The 15,130-nt window shown below is 36.4% G+C and overlaps 1 long non-coding RNA gene across 2 annotated transcripts; it reads left to right on the plus strand.

Moving 5' to 3' along the window:
• Positions 1-3,281: 3,281 nt before the first annotated feature.
• LOC125233928 lies at positions 3,282-12,723 on the plus strand. 2 transcript variants are annotated; one of them, XR_007177903.1, is made up of 7 exons: positions 3,282-3,543; positions 7,364-7,478; positions 7,679-7,847; positions 10,884-11,027; positions 11,616-11,693; positions 11,827-11,953; positions 12,342-12,723. It is a non-coding gene; the product is annotated as an uncharacterized LOC125233928 (long non-coding RNA). The 2 variants fall into 2 exon arrangements; XR_007177904.1 differs by lacking the exon at positions 7,364-7,478 and having other exon boundaries at positions 3,293-3,543.
• Positions 12,724-15,130: the final 2,407 nt, after the last annotated feature.

The raw sequence follows: 15,130 nt of genomic DNA on the forward strand, positions 1-15,130 counted from the left end.
GGCGGTTAAAAAAATATGGGAAATAAATTCAACTTTTAAAACGTTCACATTTAAAAGTAGTCACAAATAATAGTTCCCTATCATGGCAGGGGTTGAAAGAGAATTAAATTGTGATATAATTCGTAAAAGGAGGTGCAAGCACACATTGCTCGCCCTTAGAGTTGGTCAAAGGCGCCTAGTCTTCAGAGATAATATACACTAGAGAAATTTCGACGCGTATCTTGGCGGTCGAGGTGGTGTAACGGTAAACACATCAGCCGCGATAGCTGGAGACCCGGGTTCGATTCCCGGCTTCGCCACCAGTGGGCTTGATCGCTTTTCCTTTGTATGGTATCTATTTCAGTTTCAAATTGTGATGTTTCAGTGACAGGTTTTAGTGATCATATCCCACGGTCGGTCGGCTTCTAAAACATGAGATGAAAGGAAGTGGTGAAATGCATAGCCCGTGTCACCACAGTCCCAATACCGAGTTAAGTATAGCAGTCACCAGCTTCAAGTTAAAACAAATCGCGGCGCTCCGTCTTGATTAGTGGTATCATATAAACACGCAGTTAGCGCTGAAACGACGCCATTTGCAATCTCTTACTAAATGTCTACTGCCTTGGGTGCTATTAGTTTTACCGAAAATTTGAATACCGTATACCGTGTAATAGTAGCGGATGAAATAACGCACCAAAAGTATCTGACATCCGGTACACTCTAAAAAATGAAGGCCAACTAAGAGCAGTTTTCTCTTAGTTGACGTTAAGTTAATCACTACAATTACGATCTTATACAATTCAAATAAAGCTGATTACTAAAACAATAAAGGAATGTATGATTGAACTAATAACTTAGGTGTTTTGTTATTCCTAACCAATGAACACCTTGAATCAATTATTAACTTGTTAGGCAAAACTATGTAACATAGGTTGATTCAATCCTGAACTAGTTCATTAAAACAGATAAGTATGTTAATAGTTCTGAACATTTTTATAGTAAATTTGATTATTTTATCTTTGTTGATTCAAATAAGATTAGGTATTTGAAACAACTAAACATAGGTAGATTCAATCCTGATCGAATTCATTAAAACAGATAAGTATGTTAATGGTTTTAAACATTTTCATAGTTGATTTGATTATTTTGTCTGTTGGTTCAAATAAGATTAGGTATTTGAAACAACTAAACGTGTAGGTACATTCAATTCTGAACTAATTCATTAAAACAAATGGTTTTAAGCATTTTCATGCTTAATTTGATTATTTTGTCTTTGTTGATTCAAATAAGACTTGGTATTTGACATAAACTAAATCTAGATTGCTTCAATCCTCAACTAATTCTTTAAGACAGATAAGTATGTCAATAGTTCTAGACATATAAAATTTTGAAACAACGAAGATACATTTCTCAATCCCATTATGATCAAATTGTTGTATCAATTACGAAATGAATTGAGTTCTACTAAGAATGAATTGTTAAATCTATTATCATAATAAACAAATTAAATAATTGGTAATCTGATCAATCAAGTGAATAGTAGGGGTAAGCGTTTGTACATCCGCCTTCCGCCCGCGCCCCTCCCGCAGCGCGTGCGAGTGTTGCCAACTCGGAATAAAATATACCAGATCTGGGATATTTTCACGGCTCTTTCATCGAAAATTTTTATTTAGCATTGGGCACATATTTTTACATATTTGGTCTAAGGCATCAACTTGAAAGCAACCATATTTGTCATCGCCATATGGTATTCAATTTTATTATGAATTTTCGTGTGTGGCGGACGTCGATGTAATATAACAATTTTCAAAATAAATGGAAGGGTGAGTTATTTACGGATTGCCATGCTGATCCTATTAAGCTAACCATGCTTTTCATATTTGATAGCCCACTATGAAAGTGTTGTCAGAATCGTTAAAGTTATTTAATAATCGCAATAACGCTTGCACACTGTTATCAAAAACGCTGCAGCGTTAGCATAGCCGGACTCGATATGGGTTCAGTTTTGTATTCTTCATGAGTATCCAAGTCAGGAACGGATCCACCCCTTCCCAGAAAAAATGCTATAATTGGCTCAGCTCAGACGCAGTGCCGGATAAAGCAGCGCAGAGCCTGTAGCAAGTTCTATCTAGAAGCCCTAAAGGGTGAAGCCACACTAGAGCAATTTCGGTTACGCTATATATATACGCGTGATCACGTGACTCGGCGTGGCGCGTGAGGCTTCATCTTAAAGTGCAAGGATTTTAAGCATATAATTATATAGGTACATGTTAAGGCAGAAAATTCAAGCATTCCAAGGCTTAGATTGCTTTAGTAAATTTATTTAATTTGTCCTAATTTGCGAGGAAATGAGGAGAAATAATCAATAAATTATGACTTATAATATACATACATACATACATACAATCACGCCTGTATCCCATGAAGGGGTAGCACATGAATCTACTCGTTTCAGTGCCACTCTTGGCAAATAAGGGATTGAAAGAAAACGAAACTGTGACATTGCAGTGACAGGTTGCCAGCCTCTCGCCTACGCCACAATTTAACCCATAGGTATCCCACAGTCGCCTTCTACGACACCCACGGGAAGAAAGGGGGTTGTGAAATTCTTAACCCGTCACCACACGGGCAACATATAATATATTACTTACAATATATTGACACTGGGGCTAATATATATTTTTATTGACTTATAATATAGTTTTCAGTACAGATGTTGCGTTTTTTACGCACTAGTGTGAAAAGTGATTCATTTCTTGTCAGGTCGAAACTTCGGAGGACCATCTGTACTGAAAAACGTCGTACCATACACGTGCGAAAAGGAAATTCGTAACTCGTGTTGATTTAGAACACTCCCTTCTGTTGTGTTTTAATTTATTGCCACTCGTTTCGAACTTCCACCTTTTCGCACTTGTATCGTAATGTACTATTACATAATTATGGTATGTATTGTAAAACGTTGTACGATACATGTACGAATAGAATAAGTATTATAGGTAATTCACTACTCCTGTCGATTTAAAAAACTCTCTTCGTTCGTGTTTTAATCACAACTCGTTTCAAATTTCCCATTTTTCGCACTTGTATCGTAATTTACTATTGATTACTTTACTATTGATTACTATCTATTAGTTAAAATAAAAATTCCATCAAATATATTGCTAAAAAACAACAGACTCGTAACCAAATAACAAAGGTGAATTTTACTGCACATTAGGTATCATTTGACGGCATTTCAATTTTAGATAGGTACTGAATTATTTTTAATCATTTATGAATTATTTTTAATCATTTATTTTAAGTACCTTTATGCCTTTAATTCGAGGTAGACTCATTTAAAAAAAAATGTTAACGTATTTTAGACATCTTCTATACATTAGCCTAGCGTTTTTCAAAATCGGAGTTGGCAACACTGACGCCGAAGTGATTTGTCAACGCGTCTTGTGTTAATTTTTTTGCGGTTATCTATCACATCACAGATCTAACAACTTACAAGTTCAATGGAGTAAGTGATCGAATCTTTAAAAACATGGGAGTTGGAGAACTTAATACGAAAATTCACCAGTAAGTACAATGTATTTTTTTCATTATTTAGTCAAGTTGCTAATGACACGAGGCCAATAGCTTGCTGGGCTGCGGCCCCGGCCGATAATGGATGCAATCTCGTAATAATACACATTTAAATTTCTTGTCTATAAAATACACATTTAAGTTGGCTCAATTTTCGTTGAACGTCCGGCATGTGCTTTCGCGGCGCGAGCCGATTTAGACTTGGTATGGTAACTATAGTCATGGGGTCTCATCCGGAACAGTGCAAAATTATTTCCAAATAGATCTCATAGATGGCGCTAAGTGTCACGATTGACGATTATTATTTTTTTATCAAATAGATTTAAAGGTATTTGAAGCGTCATAAATTAAGTACATTATAAATTAAATACAAACATCGATGACAACACAAATTTAATGCATTATTTTAGAAATTTTCAAAGAAATAATATCACGTAATATATTGCTACTGACTATGACGCAACAACGTGAACAACCTGCGCGCGACAGTATCGAGCTACCTAAATTTTATTGCATATTGTCACTAGATGGAGCTGTCACTATCTACAGTATACTGCCAACGAAACGGTGCGATTGTGTGCGTTCCGTTCATTGAAATATATGTACTACGTACTATAGGCGACGTTGCCAGACGGAAACTCTGCACAAGCTGACAAATGCGCGGAGTGCGCGAAGCGGTAATTTACGCGTAGAGTAGTAAGTCCACCATCAGATGTGACACATTATTATATTCCGCCTGTCAAAATTATTTATTTATTTATTTACAACTTAAAAAATACAAAGTAAGCGATCACTGCCGCCCATGGACACCCGAAACACCAGGGGTGTTGGAGGTGCGTTGCCGGCCTTTAAGATGGATGTACGCTCTTTTCTTGAAGATTTATCTTCTTTTTTAAAATACAAATATATACTTATATATAATAATATATATATAGTGCGGTCAGTTTTTTTGGACAAAGCGTAGGTATCCATTGTTCTCTTTTTTCATGACCAGGCCAAAGAAAACAGCAAAAAGTGAGCGTGCTAAAAATACAATTTTACTCAATAACTGTTACCAATCAATAAACAAATTAACTTTTTTTTTATATTATAGTAACATAATTCATAAAGTAGTAAGTAGTAAGTAGTTACCTAATAATTTTCCAAATTGAAATAAATATATTTCGCAAATCTATTAGAGGTGAAACACATTAGTAGGAACAATGAAAATGGCACATCTGCGCGGTTAACTTTTTAGTCTATGATTGCGTCACCAAAATCGCGCAGCCTCGCTCCCGCTCGCGTGTTCGTAGAATATTCAGCTGTCAGCCGATAATATTTGTTTGTGTACGTTAATAATGTAGGTATACGTTTGTAGTAGTGTGCGTGACAAAAATGTCGTCTATTTTTCTATTAAACAGCTGCCAATGATCGAAATTCAAATTAGTTGAACAATTTCCATTGAAAAAAAAAGTTTGTAATGCATCGGTCCGAATTGTGGATACTAGTTTTATCATCTTTTAGTAGATACAATTGAATGTAAAATTATTTATTTTGCCTGACACTCTTGAGTATTTTTTATGCCGTTATTTTAATTTTACAATATAATATTTGGAATATGGTGCTTATAATTATTAAATATAAAACATTTTTTAAATACTTTTTGATACAAAATCATACTTCATTGATTTGGAACAATGCTTTTTATCGGACCTACAGTCAACCAATTGGAACCCTAGGCCACTGTAGAACTATGTCATAGTAACGTTATAAATCAGATTGTAAGAAACCTCTTACTGCTTGTCATTTTGACATGGTTGTAGAGTGGCCTAGGGTTCCAATTGGTTGACTGTACATCCGACACTATCGGAAGCGTTTATCGGATGTAGGATGTCGATCTGACACCCGATATCGGATCGGATAATGTGAAAACGGCCTAAGCATTAACCGTTAGTGCGTTTTCACATTATCCGATCCGATATCGGATGTAGGACCGATATCCCATACATTGAAGCCGCCATATTTGATTTTTGCCTTTGAAATCCTTCCGACATTTGCTACATGCACGACCGATGCGATGCATGCGAAATCAAACCTTATCGATATGGAAGTATGAGACGCGACGATTGCCGACTGGCTAGGATTTCCGAACGCACACGAATGCGCGCTCGGTCGCCGATTTGCGGCGGAGTGGGCCTAGACCTCGACGCGACGCCGCACTTGCGTCGCGCGAAGCGCAACAGCATTTGAAAACATTATTATTGTACAAATATAATTATTTATTAACCACATCAGCCCCCCCCCCCCCCGACCAAACCAAACCAAAACACACTACATTTTTGCATTTTTCCCCTCGCTAGGTCGGAAACACGCGTTTTGTCCTTCAATACCAGCAGGTAAAAACCCACTAGTGGATAAAGTAATTTAACCTTGAATATAGTCATATAGTGAATCTAGTGATGACGATATGTTTTACCACCTGTGGAACTCCTGGAAGCAGTGATAAACGCGTTTTTTGCGTTGTACTTTCCTCGCTATAGTGAGGGAAAATGTTGTTGTGTATCGTGGTTCAACTATAGAATACTTTCGCTTGCTCGTTTTTCAATTCCACACTCGCCGTTAAAATACAACTTTGCACTCTTGTATAACAAATAACTATGTATTTTATATTTTTGAATATATTTTTTCAGACTGGCACTTAAAAAGAGTTTAAACGTTTTTTTTTTCTAAAAACCTAAATTTTTCAACAAAGGTTACCAAGGCTCGATCGGCGCGCCTAGTGGACGCCAGGCTTAAATTGTCTGGTCTTGGTGTTTTAATAATTTTATGTGTTTATAGTCGTAATTTATTTGCGAAGTATTAATTTTATATCTGTATTTTTAAATTACACTATGTTGTGGTACCGGGAAGCATATTTTAACTTAAAAGGACGTAATGACAACATTTCATACCATGTTTCAGAAAATAAATAGTTTCGGAGTTTAAATTAAGTTTGCAGTGTTTGCACAATTTTATGAATAAAAATATTACTCTCGAAAATGTTTTATCAAATACGTACTTTACATTTTGTTCATTATGTTTACTACATGTACATTCTTAGCTATTATACTTATGTATTTCTTACATAATAATATTCATTTCCATATTTCTAATTAACTACGCGCCTGCTTTAGAGTGCTTTAAATTTTAACAAATCAATGCATCCTTTGGTCGGGGGCTGGGGCCTCTCAACTCAAGGTCGCCGGCGCCGTGGTCGCGGGGCGCGGGGCGTGGGGCGCGGGGTGGGGCGCCGCGGATCTCGTTCATTCAATTCCGCTTACATGTGTTGCGAACAGAGCGAGTATATTATACGTACGCGGCGAGCACACATACAAGCCGCACGGCAACGCCATCTAGTAATGTTCGACTTTAAACGTCCATGTGACGTTATAGGTTTAGTGCGTGAAAGCTAAAACAGATGTCGCAAGATGTTGCAGTTTGATGACTATTTCGACGTAGGATACTGATAAGAGTTTTGTTGGCCACGCGTGGCTACTGGCGCCATCTAGCTCTTTGAGTGTGGATTAAATTTAGCCTACAGGTCTAGAATACTTAGGACGGCGCCCATTTTTAGTATGGGATTAGGTATCTGTACTAGTATTATTTGATCTGTGCTATAGTTCCGTCAAAATGAGAGAGACCGGAATTATTTTTGCCAGGGAGAGAATTGCGAGGGGATCTTTAGCCCGAGTCAAAATCGGGCGCAATCGCCCGTTTGAGTGAGTTTTGATAGTGATTCTGTTGTGTATTTTCTTATAGTTGGATAGTTTCTAACAAAGCGTTGCATATTTTCCAGCCCCGGAATCGGACGCTAATAAAACCATGTTCCGATGGTAATAGGCGACGCCCAGCGTGCCCGGGTGCTGAAATAAGTGCAAAACTGCTCTCCGCTCGCCTTTTGTCCACCAACGGTAAATTGTACATTCTTTAAAAACCTTGTCAAATTGTCACTTAGGTTATGTGTAATTCCAAATTAGCAGTAGGTCGTTTCACAGAACGCGTTGACGTTCGGAATTCGAATTCCGGGGCAATTCCCCTGTCCTACGGGCGATCCAAGTCTCACGGACGCCGTCTTTGGAATTTTACTTAAAGACTGGTATACACATTTCAGGGTTCACGCCGCGTCGCCTAATCCTCGCGCCGGTCGCCAGCATTCCCCGCTGTGTTCCGGTAACCTACAGGCGGCAAGCTGACGCTGCCGTCATCCACACGACACCATCTCTGAGGCGGCTGACGTGGCAGTCGTGGTGGTCTGAGGCGGCTGACGTAGCACGTTTGAGGTTAGACCTTTCCAATCACTCTTATCTACATCATCGAACCGGCATAATTATGGTTCTGGCACCCTCCGTGTTACTATACCTTTTATTTTAATATCCGCCGTACACCGTTTCTACCCGTAGTTTTAACTCAAGAGTAGAGTTTGCATTATCCGACGGATTTTTAATATTCGAATAATTCGGATAATACAATTTTTATTATTCGAATATTCGAATAATTCGGATAATTTCGGATAATTTATTAAATGGAACAAAATTAATGTTACAGGTGCGTATAAGCGTGGAATTGATAACGGCTGAGATAGATGAGCGCCATAATGCAAAATTTACCTACATTTTTATTTATTTTTTGCGTAAATCAGCAAACTGTAGAAATTAAAACACACCTTGCTCTCTATCTTTAATTCTATGACTAGAATCTTGCAATCAGATAGTGAGCTGTCGATATAAGACAGTTAGTAGTAGTGATTAGTTAGGTGTTAGGTATAACGAGAAGTTTTTCTGACAACACCTTTACCTTGGAAATTTGGATATGATGATGGTTATAGGCGATACAGCGTTGTCATATTATCCGTTCCGATATCGGATATAGGAAGGATGTCAAAGGCAAAAATCAAAGATGGCGCCTTGAATGATTTCGAGAATGTATAGGAGTCGGTCCTTCGCTCGATCGGATCGGATACTCATCTTATCTTAAATCTGCGGGGCCCTTCCGGATACACTTCGACCCATCGGGATCTTTTGTGCAATTACCCCTTAGATCTTAAGATCCTTCAGCTATTCAGGAGCTTCTCGACCATCTCCACGTATCGGATGATGAGGCTCATGGGTAGCTCTCTGATGTCCTTTGGTACTAGGTAGCCTGCTCCAAAGTTCTTCATTCTTTGTCTGGCGAGGGCGTGACATTCACACATTAGATGTCTGACGGTCTCTTCCTCTTCGCCGCACATGCGACAATCTGTGTAGTCAGCGTGTCCCATCTTGGCCAACATTCCTTTGATCCCGTAATGGCCTGTGAACACCCCCGTTATAATTTGGAATTGTCTTTTGCCTAGCTTTCCTAGCTTTTTGCTCCATCCAGATTCTACCCTCCGCATAAAGAGCTTTGAATGCTTCAGACCTACCAGGGCATCCCACTCTTTTTGTGATTAGCCTTTGTATGGTCCTTCATAGCCGTTTTAATGGTTCCTTGTGACGTTGTCTTCAGACCTGGCCTTGGCAAGTTCATCAGCATTTTCATTGCCAATGAAGCCTTCGTGCCCCGGTATCCATACCAGTTGTATCTTGTTTTGCCTTCCAAGCTTTGTTAAGAGCTTGGATGCCGTTTAATACCAGTCAAGAGTCACCTCTGTGCGATGTGAAGGCTTTGAGTGCCGCCTGACTGTCGCTGAGTATATAGATATTCTTTCCTTGGGTTTGTCTAACTATATTCTTATGTACACAGGTAATTATTGCGTATGTCTCGGCTTAAAAGACAGTGGCATAATTGCCCATGCTGATACTACCACTGTAGTCACTAGTCATTTGCATAAATGCCTACGCCCATACCAGATGCCATCTTGGACCGGATCGGATACTTAATATAAAAAGTTGAAAACTCTTTTCGTAGGCTCTAAACAAAAGCGTCCTGGTTAGGGTCTTAGAACAGGAATAAGCAACTGAGCATAGGTACTCCTTCAAAACAGAATAACCAAAAAAAAGAAGACCAATTAGTCGAAGACACTTCCTATCCAGGTGTGGATCATTTTAGACCTTAGTTGCACAGTGGCTGGTACCAAAGTACCAATGGAAGGGAAGAGGCGATAAATAAATATTGTACCACCAACATAAAATATACAAGACATAAATTTAAAAAAAATGAAGAAGGAGGAGGTACAAAGGCGAACTTATTTAAATATTCAAATCCAAAACGCCTCAAATTGCTCGGCAGCAATTTGATGGGTTTTAGTTTCCAAGTTGATCAGTAGATCGACTAAGATTTCAAAGTATAAGTAGTAATTAGACCGATTTTTGTGTATGAATGTAACTAAGGACTTAAAAGGAAAATGCCTTATATTTCTTAGTGAAGTGGAGGGAATTCTGGCGTACTAAATTGCCATGGAACTGATAACAGCTAAATTCGGAGTGAGGCGCTAAATTTCAATTTCAAAAAAACAAGGGACCAGGAAATCTAGGTATAAATCTCCCTTTAAAAAATTAAGTACGGTTTTACAGATAACTTCACGTTAGCTATTAGCAGTAATGAAAGTAGGTTGGGGTAACGTTTTCATATTAAAAAATAATACTTGAACGTTTTTCTGTTTTTTAAATCATCCAATTAATCGAATATTTGATAAGAACTGAGTGCGTGGGGTGAGGCATTCTGCTTACTTCTTGTCCACGAATGCTTTCTTTGTTTTGTAAATATTAGTTTGATTTTGAAGATAAATAGGTGTTGACTTGTTAGCAATAACATTGTCCGTATTAAGAATTGATCGAAATTGGTTTCAGTGACGTCTATCTATTAAATATATTACTTATAAATAAAAAATAATGTTTATAGAAATTATCCGTTTATCCGGATAATTTCAATTGGATTATTCGAATATTTTCGGATAAAAATATTGGCGGATATTCGAATAATTCGGATATTCGAATATCCGGATTGCAAACCCTACTCAAGAGTTCGCTGATCCACGTTTGTTCCCTTAAATAATTTAAAACCTTAGTCTCATGTTCAAGTGTAGCTAGCCCTCGGCTCTGTAAACTTAGTAAATTAGAGAGTAATTTCATAATATAAGGCAAGGCTCAGTGGAGTCCTTTGTAATAGATTAATTAACAGAGAAATAATTACCTTTTGCCCTTAAGAGTTGTTTCAATTTTAAATCTTGTCTGCTAGCATAATGGCCCCCCAATTATAGATATTGTAGCAATATTGAAAAATATTAACTTTGAGTTAAAAAAAGATGTAATACGGTTCCTCTAGGGCCAAATATTTTTCCACGCTGTTCATAATTTTGTAGTATGGTATGTGATATTAATTGTATCATTCATTTCCAGACCCTGATGGATTTTTCTGAGTTTAACATAAGCACAGACCTAATAGTTATAGAAACTTCAGAAAAGGAAAACTTGTCCTCGGAAAAGGAAAATGTGCCATCTGCAATTGCTGAGAAGAAAGCAGAGCCCAGTTATAATTCCAGGGTAAGCAGTTTCTAACAGACTTCTTTACCTAGAAGGAGGAGGTTCTGTATTTTATTGTAAAAAACATTATAAGAATTTCAATTCAATAAATGAATACTGCATAGGCAGACCAACATACCAGAGAGAGATTTTATTCCAACCATTTTTGAAGTAACATACTAATCTTATCACAATAATATTTTTAATATAACTGCATTGTTAGGCAAGATACCGGGCTGGCCTAGCGAGTAGTGACTAAGTGACCGTCCCTACTAAGCCGCAGTTCTGGGTTCGAATCCCGGTAAGGACATTTATTTGTGTGATGAGCACAGGTATGTTCCTGAAAATCCTGAGTCATGGATGTTTTTTATTTATATAATTATTTGTTTATTAATTATATCGTTGTCTGAGTACCCACATCACAAGCCTTCTTGAGCTTACTGTGGGACCCAGTCAATCTGTGTAAGAATGTCCTATTACATTAATTAATTTATTTATTATTATGATACATTATACTGTGAGTGTATAGGTTATGACTGTAATTAATTGTATTATAATTATATTAATTAAAGAGGCAAATGAAAAGTAAAGTTTCTAAATATTTTTCAGATTGTGGAAAAGTCATTGGACTCTGCATCACTATTTTGAAAATATTCTGCTCTCAAAAAACCACAAGGATATTCTTTGGTAAATATAATAACATTAACTAGCTAAGTCACTTTTTACTATGTAACTTTAAAATAATTATTATATGTATAACTGAATACTGCATTCGTTTCTTTTTACTTTTTGTTTTTAATTGTTTGTTTTATCATTCCAGCGGCTTAACGACTTCAAAAGCACATGAAATTTACTAGGACAATTTGTTTATAAATTTTCCATCAATGAAAATAAATCTTCAGGAACAGCTGAAATACAAAAAGTCGAACTTACTGCACTTACCAATTGTAAGTATATGATAAAATTGATAAAGCAGATGTTGTCTATGTTAAAATAGTTAGTTTCACCACACCGACTGGCAAAGGCTCTCTTTAGTCTTCAAAAACAGATAGCAAAACTGCATTTTGTCCACAAGAGTGCAAAGAAATTTCATACAAATTTTAACTGGATGTCTCAAGCTTGATAGATTTGATTTAGTTAGATGTTTTACAGTTAATATTTTGTTTGTGTCGGTGTAGTGTAAAATTTTGTATTTCACTCGGTGGCAAAGTTTGTTTAACCTTCGTGCCCTTCGTGGCTCGTTTCAGTTGCCCCACTGTTCACTTACCCGCATTGATCTTTCCTTATATTATATCGTTTGTAATAATATTTTACTAACTAGTCCCATTTTTATAGCGCCCTATGAGGAAACAACGAATATAGCCGGATTTCTCACCATTCCATTTTTGCTGAACACTGCGGCAGTCCGCCAAAAGAAGAAGCGAGGTTCCGGTGCAAGTCAAAATTGGAAGCCCAGTAAAATGGAAGTAAGGGAAGGTTTCATAAAGCATATCCGCTCTAGTGTAGAAATTAGCCAGACCATCGAACTTCGCATAGCCACACTTCAAAAAATAGGATTGTCATGCCAGCCATACATAATTGTTGTGGGTGAGTCTCTTGAAAAAATCGAATCATTTCTAGTTGTTGTCAGCAGATCGATAATCTATGAAAGACAGTCCATTATGAACGCAGTAGATACGTGCTACAAAATATATAATACAATGAAAATATAATACATTGTACTTACTGGTGAACTCTGGTATTAAGACGATACAGGAGTGATCTATTCTCCATACAAACGCTCTCGACTATTTCCTCCCTGGTTTTTCAAGATACAGCAATGATTTTTTTCAAGACAGATTATAATAATTTTTATCTGTGTCGGACCGTTTTGATTTTTTGAGATTCTTATTTTTAAAGACGCTAGAGCCCATCGAAAATTTTCAAAAACGGTGTTATTGATTATGGCGTAAAAAAGGTGTGGTATTCAAAATTGGTAACAATTAGCCACAAAAACTGAACGGTCCGACACTGATTATTTCATTGTTATTCAGATTCTCAAATTTAGTTACGATTGACTTAATTTTGAAGGGGGAAACAGTCGAGAGCGGAACCTCGATTTTAAAGATTTTTTTCGCAATATTTTTTAACTGAGTTCTTAATGGACATTTTTTTTCGATAAATCTAGTTAATAACACTTGTATATTAAATTTGAATTCCCAAATTGAAAGGGGGCTCCTTTCCATTTTAGCATTTTCGCTCCTGTAGCGTCTTAAGTTCTCCAACTCCCATGTTTTTAAAATTTCGATTTCTTCCTCCATTGAACTTGTAAGTTGTTAGGTTAGCTGTGATGTGATAACCGCCGCAAGAAAAAAACTATTTATTCTAAGTAGGTAGTAGTAGTAGGTGCCAAGTATATTATGAATAAATGTCATTTTTTTATAACTTTTGTTTTATTTATGGCGTTATTCATAAACGCATCACCAGCCTGAATTAGATATGAATCGTTTTATGTTATCTGTCAAGTTAACGTATGTATTTGTAAATAGGTATAAAACATAATTTGTCTAATTCAGTCCCGTGGTGTTTTATGACAATTATCAATAAGGGGTTGTTGTCTTAGTAAATGAGACAAAGTAAGTCATAGTACAATTGAACATGAATGATAGTACTGAACAAGCTTCTCAGTTGAAATGTATAACAAAACAAAGATTCAAATTGAACAATATCATAGTTCACTCTCACAAAGTGTGTATATCGATGTAATCATGTCCTTAATTGAACTTATTTGGTTTTAATGGTTACTACAGTAATGCCTCATGTTAATATTGACCTACATCTTGGTTGAATCGATTAAACAATTCATGTTCAAATAGAAAAATATCTTAGTTCAGTCTCACAAGGTGCGTAAGTAGATGTAATCATGTTCTTAGTTGAACTTATTCGGATTAAATAGTTAATACAGTAATGCTTCATGTTAATATTGACAGATGTCTTAGTTGAATTGATTAAACAATTAATATTCAAATTGACCAATATCTTAGTTCAGACTCACAAGGTTCGTAAGTAGATGTAATCATGTTCTTAGTTGAATTTATTTAGGTCAAATAATTAATACAATCATTCTCCATGTTAATATTGAGCAACGTCATAGTTGAACTAACTGGTTTGCGTTAGTTGATACAGTTACGTATCATGATAATAATTATCAAGTGCTTAGTTGAACTTACTAGGGTAATTTAGTTCGCCTAATTATTTTTCATGTAATTATTGAACAAGATCTTAATTGTCTCAGTTACGTTGCAAAAGTAAGAGCAATCAAAATTACCTTATTCCATTTGTCTAAGATCTTATCAGGCTCGTATGGAATCAAGATGCTTGACTACGACGATCAAAATATTGATAGGAGCAAACAAATTTTTTTTAGAGTGTATAAATTTTCTAAATATACAGGAATCTATACAGTTCGTGATCAAAAAAGTCTATCCGCTGCATTTTATGCTGACTGCACACAATTACATTTTTAAAAGTGATTTTTACGACTTTACTCATTCAAAATGATTTTCAATGATGATTCTTCATTAAAATAAATAAATAAAAATAATAAAATAAATATTATAGAACATTCTTACACAGATTGACTGAGGCCCACGGTAAGCTCAAGAAAGCTTGTGTTGTGGGTACTCAGACAACGATATATATAATATATAAATACTTATATACATAGAAAACATCCATGACTCAGGAACAAATATCTGTGCTCATCACACAAATAAATGCCCTTACCGGGATTCGAACCCGGGACCGCGGCGTAGCAGGCAGGGTCACTACCGACTGCGCCAGACCGGTCGTCGTTCATTGCAACATGATTTTCAAGAGCTTGAAACTTTTTGACCCAGCAGCACGTCCATGGTAATTTTTGATTACTAATCAAAGAAATCTGCCGGTTAGAAAATTTTAAAAAAAACCTTGAATATCACAGAAACACGCAGCGCAGTAACGATGCGGTTTGAAATCTCAAGCGCTTTTCTAGTTTACAAGAGCTGTGATGTCTGACAAAAAATCCAACATCAAAATGATCAATATCAATGATCATGTTCAGATTTCAGAATTAAGTTTTGTGTGAAAAGTGTCAATAATGAGAA

Source organism: Leguminivora glycinivorella, chromosome 15, assembly GCF_023078275.1.
Source record: "Leguminivora glycinivorella isolate SPB_JAAS2020 chromosome 15, LegGlyc_1.1, whole genome shotgun sequence".
Lineage (NCBI taxonomy): Eukaryota > Metazoa > Arthropoda > Insecta > Lepidoptera > Tortricidae > Leguminivora > Leguminivora glycinivorella.